The 16,886-nt window shown below is 36.7% G+C and overlaps 1 long non-coding RNA gene across 1 annotated transcript in view; it reads left to right on the forward strand.

Annotated features, from left to right (window-relative positions):
* Positions 1-16,886, forward strand: part of LOC119622305 (uncharacterized) — a 1,408,766-nt gene that overhangs the window by 937,031 nt on the left and 454,849 nt on the right. The gene's annotated exons all lie outside the window — the stretch shown is intronic.

A 16,886-nucleotide genomic window follows, 5' to 3' on the forward strand; every position in this document is an offset into this window, starting at 1 on the left:
GATTTTTTTTGTTAATTGAACAAGCTTTCATGTTTTTTTATTTTATAAATGAATACAAAGATTTTGTTTGTGTTTTGAGCAAACAATACAAAATATTCTTTTCGGAGAGTTGTAGAATGAATTCACAGCTATGTTGAAATACCACTTCAACATAAATGAGACTAACAGATAACAAAAAAAATAATAATTTCACTGTAAAAAGGTCCTACTATATTATTTAAATAGGTATCAAGGAAATATATTTTCCTATGGGGTTTTAAAAAGAAGTTTTTAGCCGGGCACGGTGGCTCAAGCCTGTAATCCCAGCACTTTGGGAGGCCGAGGCGGACGGATCACGAGGTCAGGAGATCGAGACCATCCTGGCTAACATGGTGAAACCCCGTCTCTACTAAAAATACAAAAAACTAGCCGGGTGTGGTGGCGGGTGCCTGTAGTCCCAGCTACTCGGAGGCTGAGGCAGGAGAATGGCGTGAACCCGGGAGGCGGATCTTGCAGTGAGCCGAGATCGCGCCACTGCATTGCAGCCTGGGTGACAGCCAGACTCCGTCTCAAAAAAAAAAAAAAAAAAAAAAAAGAAGCTTTTAAAAGTGTAATATAAGAGAGTATAATTCCAAAGAAATTTAATCAGAAGTCTCATTATATTTACACAGACCGTAAAAAAAATTAAAGGGTAGTATGGTAGGTGCATATATTATTTACAGCAAATCCCAGGTTGGTTTAGAAAAACCCTATTCTCCATAAACCCGCCAGCTAGTCTTTGTCCCAGGTAGCAACATTTACTGGAGAAGAACATGATTTTTCTTAAAAGCTTTTCAATTAATTTCTTTGTGTTAAACTACACTGTGTAATTTAAATCCTGCAGCTAATATATTGCCAACTATTTGATTCCTTGGAGGCTCTATATAAAAGGAAGGATTTAAAGTTGGTGAGATAACCCAAATCATTCCATCTGGAACTAAAAAATGTCTTAGATATGTGTTGTATGAATATATACGTGTTACGATCAAGAGGAAAGTCATAACATATACATACTCATGTAACACATATATACTCATAGCTTTTAAAATATTTGCTTCTGTTGAGATACTCTATACTTTCTATAGTCGTATCAAAATATTGTATAGTAGTTAAAAGTTCATGCTCTAGAGTCAACTGACTGCATTTCAATCCAAGCTGTTCCACCTGAGTAAATTTATCAAATTTCTCTTTGCTAGTACCTGCCTTTTAAAGTTATTGAGAAAATTAAATGAATGCAGTAAAGTGCTTAAACGTATACCTGGTACATAACTAGAAATCAGTAAGTGTTGGGCAGTATTTTGAGATACAAGTGCTATGTGATGCAAGAGATACGAAGATATGTATATCATGCACTTACAGTCTAGTAGGGGCTGACTTGGATCATTGTTTTTTCACTAATTCATTTAGCAAATAGTTAGGGGGTGCCTACTTTCTACCAAGGACGGGAAGACATGATGTAATAAGACCAATAGTTGAGATGACATATGAACATGAATGATGACAATCTAATGAAATAAAGACTGAAACTGAGGTTGTGCAAGGTAGGATGGGAACATAGTGGAGAAGTAATTCTGCTATCTCAGGAAAAATATCAGAAAGGAAACACATGTGAGCTGAATCTTACCAGGGTTACTAGAAATTTTCTAGCTGGACAAGCAGAAGCTAAGTGAAGAAGGAAGAACAGATGTAAAAAAAAAACAAACAACAAAAAAAAGGTAGCCTGAGAGAATGCATTGCTTTCAGCAATCGATCATGAGGCCTATGGAGGTCAAATAGGACAAGATCCTGGGAAAGGAGTCGTGAAGGACCAGGGGTTGAAAGGTGAGGAGCATTTACCTAACCCATTAGGCACCGTGGGGTCCATGGGAAATTCCATGTGAGCAAGTGATGTGATAAAATTTGTGTTGAGAACGCTGTCTAGCCACAGTGTGAAGCTAGGATTGGACAGCACAGGAGAGTGGAGGCAGGGGCCAGTTAGGAAACCATTGTTTTACTCTAGACGAAATTTTTAAAAAACCTGTTCTAACTGAAAATAAAATATACTTGCTGATTTCTATTAAGTTCTGAACAATGTTTTATGTCCCTTTCAAACACCATCTCATTTCACCCTCATCAGGATCTTATGTAGTTGATGTCATTATGTCCAGTTAGAGACAAAACTGAGGCTCAGAAAGGACAAGTGTCTGCACTAAGATCCTGTGCCAGCGTAGATTGGAGCCAGATTGAATTACAGTCAGCCCAAATCCCAGTCTTTTGCTCTTTTGGCCTTATCATCTGCCTCCCTTGGTAGCAATATTAGGAATGGAGAACCAAAAATGGGTTTTAAAGGTATCAGGAGTTCTATTTTATAAGATTCAGTGATGTTCAGTGTGTAATGAAATACATAGATCAGATTAAGAAAAGAGATCCATAACATCAGCTTAAAGATAAAACTGAGAGGCTATGTAAAATTGAAAAGAAAAATAAGTTACAGAGAATTTTGAAAATATTAATATTTAAGTGTGAGGAGAAAGAGAGTCAAGTAAAAGAGATGGAAAGAGAAAAACAGGACAGCCATGATGTCATGGAAACTGAGAAGCAAGCATTATAAAAAGAAGAATATGGTTAAGCCACGTTACATGTAACGAGGTTCACTATGATAAAGAACAAGAAATGCCCATCAAATATGAACAGCTAAGACATGATGGGTTCTTCCCTGAGCAGCTTTGGGAGATGGCTGGAGAGGACGTCAAACCCTGGTGGCTAAGGGAGAATGAAAAGGAAAGAAGTGGAGGAGGAAAGTATAGATTCTTGTTCTATTTCAAGAACCCTGGCTGAAGAGAGATGGAAAGCAGTAATTTACTCTCCTGCAAGTTATTTCTTTTCTTTTAAAATAAAGTATCATTTCATTTATTTTAAAATAAGGTTGAAGAGAAAATGTAAAGGAAGTACTAGAAAGAGTAGTAGAGGACTTTCTCCTCTGTGATGGGAGAAAGAGAGAGATATAAAGTCCCTTAGTAGTTTGAGAGGAATGTGGTGAGAAGTTAAGAAGGTTTCTGTCCCAAAGGCCCCCATTTTCTCTGGAACACTGAAGAAACCTGGGTGACCTACTGAGACTGAGGGATTAGAGGAAAATTGAAGGGGCTTGAGAATGGGACAGTTTTAAGATAGCTTCGTAGAAAATGGTATAGTAATAGGGTTAGTAGTGGAAGCAGTAATAGCAGCACCCAATAGGTAATGCTTTTCCTGTGCTGATTACTCTTCTAAATCTTCGTATATGTTCACTGTCACGCAACTATAAGAGATAGGTTCCAGTGTAAATCTTATTGAACAGGGCAGGACACTGAGACACGGACCTTAAGTGATCTACCTGCCAAGATCACACAGCTTATAATAAAGGAGCATATGTCTGAACCCCCTGCAGAGTCCAGATCCCAAATTCCAGTGGGAAAGCTAGTGTAGGAAAATAAAATGTTAGTGTACAAGTAGCTCTGATACAAGTTAGAACAGGATAACTAACAACAATTTTTTTAAAAAAATGTTCTTGGGTTAAAAGAGTTCTGGAATCATTAGCTAATACTGTAGTCAGGGGCATAAAAGTGCTACAGGAGGCCGGGCGTGGTGGCTCACACCTGTAATCCCAGCAGTTTGGGAGGCCAAGGTGGGTAGATTGCCTGAGGTCAGGAGTTCCAGACCAGACTGGCCAACATTGTGAAACCCTGTCTCTACTAAAAAAAATTAAAAATTAGCTGGATGTGGTGGCAGGTGCCTGTAGTCCCAGCTACTCAGGAGACTGAGGCAGGAGAATTGCTTGAACCTGGGAGGCAGAGGTTGCAGTGAGCCGGGATTGCGCCACTACACTCCCGCCTGGGTGACAGAGTGAGACTCTGTCTCAAAAAAAACAAAAAAACCAAAAATTGCTACAGGAATACAATAAATAATAACCACATACATAGAAATCTCTGTGGGACTATCCATTACATCTAATTCTGATGAAATCCTTAGTAGGGTGATTATTCTTTTGGACTTCAGAATAAAAAATAAATACAGTATATTTGGAAGAATTCACAAAGAAGTTATAGGTGAATTTAAGTGTATCAGAATCTCTTACACAGCTATGACTATCCACTAAAAATATAATAGAAGAAAATAAATTTAAATGTATGCTGAGGTACTTACGTTTAATACGGAAGGACATACTTTATCAGTTTGCTGTTTGGAATATAACATACTTTTTTTTTTTAAAAGGAAAGGTCTAGAATTCTAGATAAAGGTCTAGAAAATTCTACATATCTTTAGGGAGGCAATAGTCATGGCAGTTAAGAATTTCTCTTCCATTTGCTAGCTCTTTGAATGTTTCCTTTAGATGTTGTATCTCCATCTCCTCATTGGGAAATGGGGATAAGAGAGTGTTTGATATTCTAGGACTAAATCAGTTAAACCATTTAATGTGCTCAACATAGTAGTCGGCTGGCAGCTTTCCTCTCCCTTCTTTTCTTTACTATTGTCATTATATTATGAATATTTATTTTCAATAAATCTTTATACTTATAATGAATATTTAATTAGTCTCTAAAGAAAATAAGTATGTCTACATTTAAGACAAGAACTTTCATCAATATGTTCTTCAGCATTGGTGAGGAGTGATGAATCGATTAGTCTCTACGTAAAGAAGATTTGAATTTAAATGTGGAGAAATATATTCACTGAAACCAAATGGACCATTTTTCAAATGCTAGAATTAACTAATTATTTGCACTTATTTTGATTGTTGTATTGTATTTTATGATTTGCATTATCATCTTATTACCATACAACCAGTATTATGGTGGAAAAAATATATTTTATATGATTCATAAGGAACAGTTGGAGAAAATTGCCCTTCATTTGCAAATCTCTGTTGATACTTTGCAACAGTTAGCAAAGTAAAGTTGAAGCATCAAAGGGATGTATAAAGATCATGCAAGCTGCATACTGTGGCTCTGTGATTTGTTGTGACTGTCAGGGAAAAAAAACTGATGGTAATTTAAGAATCATGATGAGAATAGGGAGCAGGGAATATACCATTCCTCAGTCTTGGCACCTGTATTTATGAATAGAATGCAAATTATTTGGCACATTACACATATTTTTAAAAACAGAATTCTTCATTAGTGAATAATCCAGTATTTAGTAAGTCCCTGCTATGCACTTAGCACCTGCCAAACCCCACATTTTACAAAAGAGCTGCAGGCCATACGAGTGCAAAGTAAAGGGAACAAATGTAGCAGAAAAATTAAGATTATGGAAGCTTCCAAGGTATTGTCTGACAGATATTAGAAAATTCCCAACTCCATTAATATCAAAATAACAAGATAGCCATCTCTCTTTAAAATGTAGTAAAGTGAAACTGGAAACTTTCTGGTATTCCCTTTGGAACCTTAATGTGTTACTTATATTTAGTGACCAGAAGAAGCTTCTTAAATTTAGTTAACATATTCCAGGTGGTAGAGGCCCAATCTCAATCTCGAGATAAATGATTGTTCTTATACCCTACCCTCATAACACTAATTACATTTATGTAATATTAAAAATGATAACATATTATTGATCTTCAGGGTCAGTCTCACCAATTGATGCTGGAGGAAGTCAAGATTCACACGATTTGCTCCTTTTTAATTAAAATACTAAATATGTAGTGTTTATTTAACAAATGAGTGAGAGAAAAGTGTGAGCACAAGAGACTTACTTTTGGGAGAGTGGCTGCAGAAAACCTGTGCCTAGCACTGGAGCCTAAATCAGTGGCCACCTATTTCTGAATTCTGCACCTTTGGTCCATGGTTTCCCTTCCTACCTTTTAAAACCAAATGAAGGAAATGGATCGAATTTCCCCAGTTGAAGTTGTTTTCTATACAATTTTCTTAAACCCTTGGCACTTACTCCTACTTGCCTGCGAGTGAGAGCTGGCAGATGATACAATGAATGAACAAGCAGCAAATGAATATTAACAGGAAACTCCGAAACCGCCAAACAGCTTGTTTTCTGTATGTAGACATGTGTGCTACTGGTTGTGATTCTATACCGGATACATATAATAAAATCATATGTTCTGCTCCTAGTTTTTACGGAATTGAATATATCAATATGCCACAGTGTTCTGCAAAGGGGATGGTGTTTTGGAAAAAAAAAAAAAAAAATCGTGATTGGTAGGTTCAGCATCACCTGAGGAAGCTAAGGGAAAGGCCCTTAGGCAAGAAACCGTGAGAAGAAGAGTGACATTCCAGGAGGCAGAAGCCCACCAGTAATGGAGCCACTGGAGGCGGACATGCAAATGGTGTGCATGGAGAAATGGGATGCGTTTCACTGGGGAGTAATGAGACACAGGAAAACTATGACCAAGGTAAAGTACAGCATTCTACTTCTGTTACTGAATGCAGTCTTTCTCACACACTTCTTGTTTAAAGAGGCAACATCAGGTCTACAGGATACGACTTTCAAACAATGTACAGGAGATCCATTTCTATGTTCTGATTTTTCATGTCTCAAATTAGAAAAGATATTCCCTGTCATTCCATTTTTCAGAATTGTAATTGACATATATCCAGATGTGGAAATAAATGGATCGGATATTGTTTACTTTTGTTGTTTTTGTTGAACTCCTCTATGTCAGGAGAAATCATGTGGCTATTTAGAAGCCTGGGGTAAAAAGTTGTCACTCTGGCTCTTTGCATATTACTTTTTGCCACTTAGGGCAACCTTAAGGCCAGATGTGACGTAGTGGGTAGTGGGTTGGTGCAATCACTTTGATGGGGGGAATTACATACAATGAATTCTGAAGAAGAGAAAGAAACATTTCCTTGGCATTGATTTTTTCCAGCTTTTTTCTTCCTGTCAGGTTGCTTCATTCCTACTAAATTATATGTTATTTATTTTGAAAGAATTTTTATTGGGGAACTTTTCTGAACCGAATGCTTTCTCTTTTATTATTAAATGTCTCTCTTATCCAGTCCTCTTTTTCCTTCTCTATGCCCTCACCCTATTCATTCTGTGTGCTTGTATTTTTCTACATGTAAGTTTTTCTGAACTGAATGGCAATTCATAAACCTTTTGCATTCAGATACCATGTTATATTATGTATTCTCGTTCCCCCAGTGTAAGACAGAAGACAGGAAATATGTCTTGAACAAATGTATGAATCAATGAATGAATGATTCAAAATGGTATTATAAACAGGCAACGTCACATTCCTTTCTTATGAAACTTCTTCCTGGAGCCCTATTATGTATCAGAGGCACATTCAGGATTTTTTAAACAAAAGCACTTTCATTGCTGGGTAAATTAAGACCTACAGTTGACAAATAAGATAAGAAATATTTGTCAAATGGAGGTTGTAAAGTTCTTGGTTGGAATGGGTTCTGATGGTCTTATCTAGATTATTGCAATAGCCTTCTAAGTGACTCCCTCATTTCCAGATGTGATCCCTCATTGCTCAGTCCATTCTATACTTGCTAGACTGAACTTATTAAGACACCATTTTATTGCCATTCTTCTGTTCAGAAATCTTCTATTGACCGTCTTATCATACTTTAATTAGTTGTCTTACACTTGTCTTTCCAATACATTGTACAATTGTTGAGAGAAGAGAATGTAATTGCTTCTCTATCTCTACTTATCTGTATACACACGTAAATAAATCAGACCTCACCCAAGTAGATTCTAGTCTCCTCTTATTTCTGACAAGTGACAAGAATATTATTAACCTAAAACTATTTAGAATACACAGAGAGAGAGAGAGAGAGAGAGATATTTGAGACAGTATCTCATTGTGTCACCCAGGCTGGAGTGCAGTGGTGCAATCACAGCTCAATGCAGCCTTGACCTCCTGGACTTAAGTGATCCTCCTGCCTCAGCCTCTCAGGTACCTGGGACTGAAGGCATGCACTGTCACACCAGGCTAAGTTTTGTAATTTTTGTAGAGGCAGGGTCTCACCATGTTTCCCAAGCACTTCTCAAACTCCTGAGCTCCAGTGATCCACCTCTCTCGGCCTCCCAACATATTGGGATTACAAGCGTGAGCCACCACGCCCAGCCATAAAAATATTCTTAATTTTTTTTATTTTTTTAAATTTCTATTCACATTAGAAAGAATGCAATCTGATACTTTTGCTATCATAAACCCATTTTGTATGTCTATATAGTTTAATTAGGAGTGACCTATATATTTGAAAACTTGACTATAGTACAATAGACCACTTTTTGTTTTTCTAACATTTATAACCATGCCTTTCTGGAACAGTCTCAAAGAAATAATTTGTTCAACTGCATGCTCACACTCCCTACTTCTTCCTGACATGTTCATTTCCTCTTATTTCTTGATTTATTTGTTTATTTAATTTAATTTATTTTTGAGACAGAGTCTTGTTCTGTCACCAGGCTGGAGTGCAGTGGTGCGACCTTGGCTCACTGTAACCTCCACCTCCTGGGTTCAAGTGATTCTCCTGCCTCAGCCTCCCAAGTAGCTGGGATTATGGGCACCCACCATCATGCCCAGCTAATTTTTATATTTTTAGTAGAGACGGGGTTTCAACATACTGGCCAGGCTAGTCTCAAACTCCTGACCTTGTGATCTGCCCGCCTCGGCCTCCTAAAGTGCTGGGATTACAGGCGTGAGACACCGATTTATTTAGTTTCTTGATAGTGAATTCAGTGTCCATCTTACTCGAAGGAGTTCTCCTTCAACCATGTTCTGAATATAACACTAACACTCCAGTACCAGCCCATGTCTACCAAGGGCCTGGTTACAGTCATTGCTTTCAAACACCACCTTCTATGCTCATTTTTTTCTTGGAGTGGATTCTCCTGCTTCACATGACAAACTGCTGTTTGTTTTTTGGGATTCAGCTTTGTTTTCACATCTGCTGTTAAGCTTCTGGTGACTCTTCCACATGTGTTAATGTCATATACATGCCATGATTTGTCAGATTGTTTTTTTAAGTGTCTCACTAAATTTGAATTCCTTAAAGACAGAACTCTGCCTTCTCCATCTCAGCCTCTACAGATCTTTGCACAGAACTCAACAAATTCTGTGCACTCAGTGAATGCTTATTGAATGTTTAGGTGTTTGCATGTGAAACTCAATATTTAAAAATGCACTGAGGAAGATGGTGGGGAATGGATGATGAGTGAGGAGCTTCCGTGTCTAAGTCTTAGCTCTGCCACTAATGGATTGAACACTTTGGATAAATATTTTCTCTCTGAGCTTCGATTTTGTCATCTGAAAAATTGAGGCGATGGAGGAATGGAAAAAACTAGAACTTCCTGTAAGCCCTTCAAGATCTACTGTGGTGTTTTTCCTATTCACCTATGCTGAGTGCAGAGGCAATAATAACTTAGCCACAAGCATGAAAAATGTTGTTTGAAAACAAACAAGATTAGATTTGCAACAAGTCACAGAAGCTAAAAAGTTCCTCCTGAGGAACTTTTCTTTGATTGCGGGGGGAGTTACATATAATAAATGAGGTATTTCAGGAAGATTTTACAGACCCATGGGCAGCATCCGGGTCTGCGGGGGCATGTTAGATTGCTTACTCTTGAGCTTTGGACTCTGGAGAAGCACTTAGCAGAGTGTAAAGATGATGATGGGCTTTGCATTGAGCAGGTATGGGTTTGAGTCCAGATTCTTGCTCTAATTATGTGACCTTGAACCTTAATCTTCCTGTGCTTTAGCTTGGTCAGCTGTAAAATTTGGGCTAAGGACTTGTCATCAGAGTTGTTTTTTAAAAAAATTTATAAATTATACATACTCCATGCAGTGCTTGATGAATAGCCGACACTGAATGAATCATAGCTATTACTATTATGGAACTAAAATTAATGCTGCTGAGATAATAATTCTGTCTTAATGTGTCAACTATCACTAACGGTACAGAACAAAAAGCAAAAAAGACGTAATTAACCCCGTTAACCACCTGAAAAATGAAAAAATTCTATTTTCAGCCCTCTGATAAAAGGCCAATTTGCAAGTTTTGGGTGTTCAAAGATTATTTTTATTCTGTCATTGCTCTCGTTCCAGTTACGAACCCAGTTCAAAAATAATGATTATTCAGTGAATATGCCTAATGATGCCACACATGTCTGAGCAGAGTTAAGGGGAGCATAGATTTACATTAAATAAGCAAATAAAAATATATCAGTCTGCCCAACTGTAGACAGGCAATATGAGTTTAACACAGCTCGCCATCCTATTAAAATACACATGGAGTTATTGAAGATTCTCTCTAATAGATATTTACAGTGTGTCTCAGTGTGAAACATCCAGGTCTGCGAAAATTATGAGATACATTTTTCAGATTAATATTGCTAATAATTTTGAGTGCTAAAATTAGTCACCATGAAAAGAACTTAGATATTAAGATACTTTCTGTGTAATTGAAAAAGATGATCATGGTTGGCCTTATTTTATAGTGTTCAAGCCATAAGTTATAAAGTTTACACATATTCTAAAACCACCATCAATTAGTCCATAGGGTTTTTTTTTCACCCCTCAGTGTGGTACCCATTTGAAATGCATGTTATATAGAAAAGTATGGAAATCAAACAGAAGCAGCTCATCTCCTCCATAAAAATTTTACTTACAGCGGGGTGTGGTGGCTCACATATGTAATCCCAGCACTTTGAGAGGCCAAGGCAGGGGGATCACTTGAGGTCAGGAGTTTGAGACCAGACTGGCCAACATGGTGAAACCCTGTCTTTACTAAAAATACAAATATTAGCCAGATGTGGTGGCACGTGCCTGTAGTCCCAGCTACTTGGGAGGCTGAGGCGGGAGAATCACTTGAACCCAGAAGGCAGAGGCTGCAGTGAGCAGAGATCATGCCATTGCACTCCAGCCTGGGCGACAGAGTGAGACTCCATTGCAAAAAAAAAAAAAAAAAGTTTTATTTCTTTTTCATTATGCAAGAACCAAGTGTCTTCCTTAGGAGATACTTTTTAAGACATTTGTAGACAGGTCATCTTTTTCTCTGTGTTTATAACTTTGGTTTTAAGCTTAAAATCATGAAAGAATTTTGAGAAAATTATTGTTTTATGAATATGTTCCATAAACTGTTTCCCAAAGCCTTCTTCTATCAGGCAGGCATCTATAAAATTATTTTTAAAATGTTAATTAAAAACTTTGATTTTATCTCATGTTTTATTCTTTTTAGTAAAACTAGATCTAATGAATAAAAACATTTCAAACCACATTCTTGTTGACTGTATCATTGCCTGGGATTTTGAATCGATGCTACACTGTTCTCTCTTTGGAGTGCAAAGGGTGATTGTGATTGTTTCTAGTATTTGAATACCATACTTCCATGACTGCTGTCATACAGGATCTTAACTTCACTCTCTTGACTTTTTAATAGTTCCCTAATTGAGATCCCCATGTGAGTCTTTCCTTGCACCATTTCCCCCTCTACTGCTGCTACAGTTATTGTTCTAAAATACATCTGGCCATGTTACTTCCTGACCAAAAACTGCATGATCCACTCTTAAAAAATGCAAACTCCTATCTTGGTAAATTACCCTTCTTCCCAAGGACCCCATACTCATTTGACAACTCATCTCTTGCCTGTCCCTTAAACTCTATTCAGACCAAACCACTCTCCATTCAACAAATTTGCCATTGACATTAACAGTTTCATAGTTTTTCATCAGTTCTTATCCCTCCCTGGAATCCTTCTACATCAGCCTCTTCTCCATGTGGACAGATTCTATCGACTCTTCATGAATGAACTTACGTGTCCTCTCTGTGCAGCCCTCCTTACTCTAGTAGACTCTAGAAGACAGGGTTTATAACTCCTTCGAGCCACTCACAACATTTATTCTCACATTTTCATAGTACTCACCATAACAAATTGTGATGCCATCACATTCTATTGTGGTTTGTTTTTGTGTCTGTGCACACTAGGAGTTCTTCAGAAGGAAAGTGTTTCTTATATAAATTAATAACTCCAGTGCTTCTGCAAATGTTGAGCATTACAGACCCTCCATGTTGAGTAACCGAGTGGATGGAAACTTGCAGTGGCTGACTCATTAACAGATATGATACCTACTTGAGGAGTACAAAATCTGTCCTATGTACTTTAAGTAAAAGTTGACTTAATTGCTGATTAAAATAAATAATTTATATAATGCTCATAGTATTTATACATATTTACTCTTATTAATTACACAATTATGATTAAACTATGAAGCACAAGCTATACATAATAATGAAGGTCTGAAGTCGGACAGAAATGGAAGGAATGGAAGGCAGAGTCTCTGGCGCTCTCAGTGCTGATGTAAGCTTCAGTAGGATGCACAACTTCTCATAATCCCTTCACTTCCATTCCACTGGGCTCTCTGTTGCCAAGGCAATGTAGTTCATTCCTTATTATCCTGTTTCCACCTCAGCTTCCACTTATGGAATTATTATTGCTTTTGTGGCCACATAACCAGTGAGTATCTCTGTGTACCATTCTATGAAGTATGTAGGTGTGGTGGCATCATATGGTATGCAGTCTTAACTTTCTCATGTTGCTGTAAGAAAGTACTGTGGACTGGGTGGTTTCAACAACAGAAATTTATTTTCTCACAGTTCTAGCGACTGGAAGTTCAAGATCAAGGTGCTAGGAGTGTTTGGTGAGGGCTCTCTCTTTGGAGTGCAAATGCTTGCCTTCTCAATGTGTGCTCACGTGACTTCTTTGCGCATCTGCAGAATGGGACAGAAAGAGAAGAAATGCTGTCGTGTCTCTTACACAATTCGTGTCTGATCCGGGCCCCACCCTTATTAACTCACGGAACCTTAATTACTTTCTTACTCCAAATACAACCACGTTAGCTGGGTTAGGGCAGAAACATATGACTCTTAGGAGGACATGTATGCTCAGTTTGTAACACGCATTATTGTAAAATGTACTTGTTAGAAGTTTTAGTGCCATAAAAACTTCAATTGTGATGTGGAATCTAGGACTAAGACAGACATGATTCCAGCTAGCAGAATTTTCAAGGAAGCTGTGAGTATGCAGCCTTACCAAGTTTTCTGCACATAACCCTCTTTCTATATTAAGGTGACTGTGTAATTTTTTTTCTGCTAAAATTGGAAGCAGCGCCTTGCACTATTCATCTTTGTCAGAGTTCCGTGTCTGTTCAAATGCTTTGTAGCCACTTTGATTAATTCTGGGGCTTGATGTTCAGAGTTTCACTTCGATAAAACATAGAATCATTTTGTATAAAGCATATGGACATTACTTTTATTTAATATGGCAACAAGACTTAAAATGACCTTTTCCTCTGCCGTTCCAAATATTTATTCAAAATGGCCTTACTTGTGGTTACTTTATCCTATTGTCATTGTCGATATTATCTTATGATTATATAAAATACAAATCTCCTTTTTCTCTTGATTTCATATACCAAAACTATTCTCATTCGTCGTGAGTTGCAGGATTTACTGATCCTGCTGCCCAAAGTCATAGAGTTAGATGGTTTCTAAAGGTGCTTGCTGAGTGCTTCTTTAAAGGTGTAGAAAGAGCAGCAGCAGTGGTTTCACGTCTCTGTGACATATGTGAGAACCACGCTTAGTGGCTCAGCATTGTCCAAAGCACTCAGCCTGCCTGGTGGAAAAAAACATCCGTATTGAATTTGGTGGTTAACTCGGATTATAATAAACGTAAGAGGATATATATTATAAAAAGCAAACTGGATAATATCTCATATTTTCTTTGAGTTAGAGTGATATAGGTCTATTTTTCCTTCGTGTTAGAATTGTGGCTTATGTAACAGATCCTGAACTTGTCAAGGTATCATAATCTGTAAACACACAAAACGCTATCTCTGTCAGCTGATTTTTACAAACAGTTTTAAAGCATTTGATGTGGGCCAGGGCCTTTAAACTCTGCTTTAGGAGCTGAGGAACTGTGTCTGAGGTTTAATACAATGCCAGAGACTGGTTGTAATGCTGCAATTACAAGACTGACTTGCAATATTAAATATATCCGTCTTTTAAATTTTGCTAGATGTGTACCTTTAATCTGCTTTAAGTAAAACTTCCACTCCTATGATTTAAACAGAAATGGCAGAGGAGAATATGAGCTATCTGATCAAAAGAAAATCATTTTAAATGTTGAACATGGCTCATTATTACTGTTAATTGGTTACATATATTCTTAGTTTCAGAAATGTTTTTCTTTCTAGATTTTATATTGTAGCTTTCAATTTGATAAAGCCCCAGGCACAAAAAGATCGGGAGCACTTTACACATTAGGTGAAGACAAAATGTAATTTTCATTTTGTTCTTTTTAGGAGCAAAAAGATTATTTGAATTTATAGAGATTTCACAGATTAGGTTTTCAAAAAGTTAGCCTGGCTTTAAAAGTACTGTGTATATCTAGGCTTATATATTTAAAAAGATGAGATTTTTGTAGAATTGGATGAAAAATTCTATTTAATGTTTTGAAATGATCTGACCTATTGTTGGCATATGAATCTTTAAGGTACATGATATTCATCATTTTCACATATTTAGGTACAAATTAAATCTTGAGTAAGCCATCAATTTAAAATAGACATATTTTTCATTAGATATAGCAGACATACAAAATTATTGTAGTGGTACTTTAATATCACATGTCTTCTGAATGCTATGCACATATTTTTTAAGCCTGTCTGTGTTCTGCTAGGTAAGTTAGGAAGAGGGTATATTTGCCAGATCGGGTACCATGAATTGAAGTTCAAAACATAAGAGCATCACTTTTTTAGAATTGGTTTTTTTCTTCCCCAACTCCACCCACATGAAAAAAAAAACTTAAGTTTCTAAATTCATTCTCAGTGTTTCTTTTTACTTTTGTGAACTGATGAGTAAGAGTAGAAGTAAATTTGAAATGGAAATATTGAGCATGCAAATAGAAATAGTGAGCATGAATGCTCTTAGGTGAGGATACATGGGCGATGCACATCATGGAATGATGGTGTATGCTGGGAGTCACCTGCAATGGAGTAGGCTTGGGGAAAATCTGTTGCTCTAGGAAATGTCAATGCACGGAGTTGATGCATTCCAGTCTTTGGCGTCTGAGATTGGATTATTTGCCGAGACACGCTCATAAAGAGGGCAGCTTTTTATTCACCTTTACCATGTAATCATACTGTAAATGAGTTATGTCTTTCATAGGTCTCTGTATGCTTCTGGGATATGTTTCAGATTGTAGACCTTGCCATATGGATCTCTAGACTTCTGCCTTCTCATTGTTTTGATCCAAGGATCTACAGTTTCTTTCTGTTCTTATCTGTGCTAAAGTAAAAGTCTAATAATGGTTTTGGTTACCTCCTTAGTTCAAAGGCAAAGACCTCAGCCTCAAATTACCTTCTTATTAATCAAGGCCATTTTGAGAGGACACAGAACTAACATAAATGGCATTTTACATGTCAAGCTTGTGAAAGAACCAAAGGTTTATATTTTTACATTCTAACCTTCCCATTATCCCACTCAATCCTATACAAAATTTATTCCAGCTGTAAATGTATACTGAAATGTAAATCCTGACTTATAGTTACCCAAGAGTGAAAAATTCTCTCATGTTAGAACATCTTCAGTTATGATGATCAAATACTAATTATATACACACACACAGACACACACACACAGACATTATATATAGAGAGAGATCGCCTTATATCTGTTCATGTCCTCACTTTATGAAGTACCAGTAGTTTTAGAAATGTTATAAAAATAAACTCAATGTCTAAAAAAAAGATTGAGTCCTTCAAAAATGGTAAGGCCGTGTTTGTTCTCCTCTCCGACCTGAACAGGAAATAAGTATAAGATTAGACACTCACAGATCAAAACATAAAGTACAAAGATCATGCTCCTCTTCCTATTCTGCATTATGAGGCAATTTCCTTCACTATTCTGAATATTTCAGGTAAAATCAATATGTATACTGTGGAGTAGTGGTTCTCAAAGGTCTAACTAGAAAGCCTTGGGAATGAATCCCAAAGGATTCATAATGTGTCATAATAGCACTCTGATGATCAATGAAATGTGTTTGAGGATTCTATTTTCTAGAATGTTCTAAGGTGCTATATAGAAATATGCACATTTTCCAAAGATTAATTTCATTTGTTCTCAGTACTTATATTGTATGCTTACTTGCTACAACCTTACTTATGTCTACCACAATGATTGGGAAACTTTTTCTGTTAAAGGGCAGATGGCAAATATTTTTGGCTTTTTAGGCCATATAGTTTATCACAACTATTCAACTAAGCCATTATAGCCAGAAAGGAACCACAGACAATAGTAAACAAATGAGCGTGGCTATGCTCAAATTATCCTTTATTAATAGACACTGAAATTCATGTCATATAGTTTGTATGTACCATGAAATATTATTCTTTTTTTGATTTTTTTCAACCATATAAAAACATAAACACCATTCTTAGCTTGTGGGCATTTCTAGCAGGCCAGATTTGGCCACAGGCCATAGTTTTACATCCCATATCTCTAACAAAACTTTATATTTGAAACACTGAAGTTTTTCTTATAAATACATGAAAATACAAGTAAATATACTTTGCTGTCTTAGTTTGCTATAATATCTCAAAGTTGTTTTTAAGCACTTTTCCAAGTTAAATTTTTTCTAAAACTTATTATTACAAATTTTAATATTTTACTACCACATAAAACACATTCAAAATAAATTTTCTTATGTTTAAAAATTATAAGTACTTGAACAAAAATAATTTTTAAGACTTAAGAGGCTGGATCTGAATGCCAAAATGTAGAGAATCACTGCTATAGAGGATATTGCAGGGCATCCCCTCACTCCACTTAGAGATGGTGGCACTCATGTCCCCAGCTGCTCTGTTGTCAAGGCTGTCTTAGATGAGAT

Source organism: Chlorocebus sabaeus, chromosome 7 (genome assembly GCF_047675955.1).
Source record: "Chlorocebus sabaeus isolate Y175 chromosome 7, mChlSab1.0.hap1, whole genome shotgun sequence".
Lineage (NCBI taxonomy): Eukaryota > Metazoa > Chordata > Mammalia > Primates > Cercopithecidae > Chlorocebus > Chlorocebus sabaeus.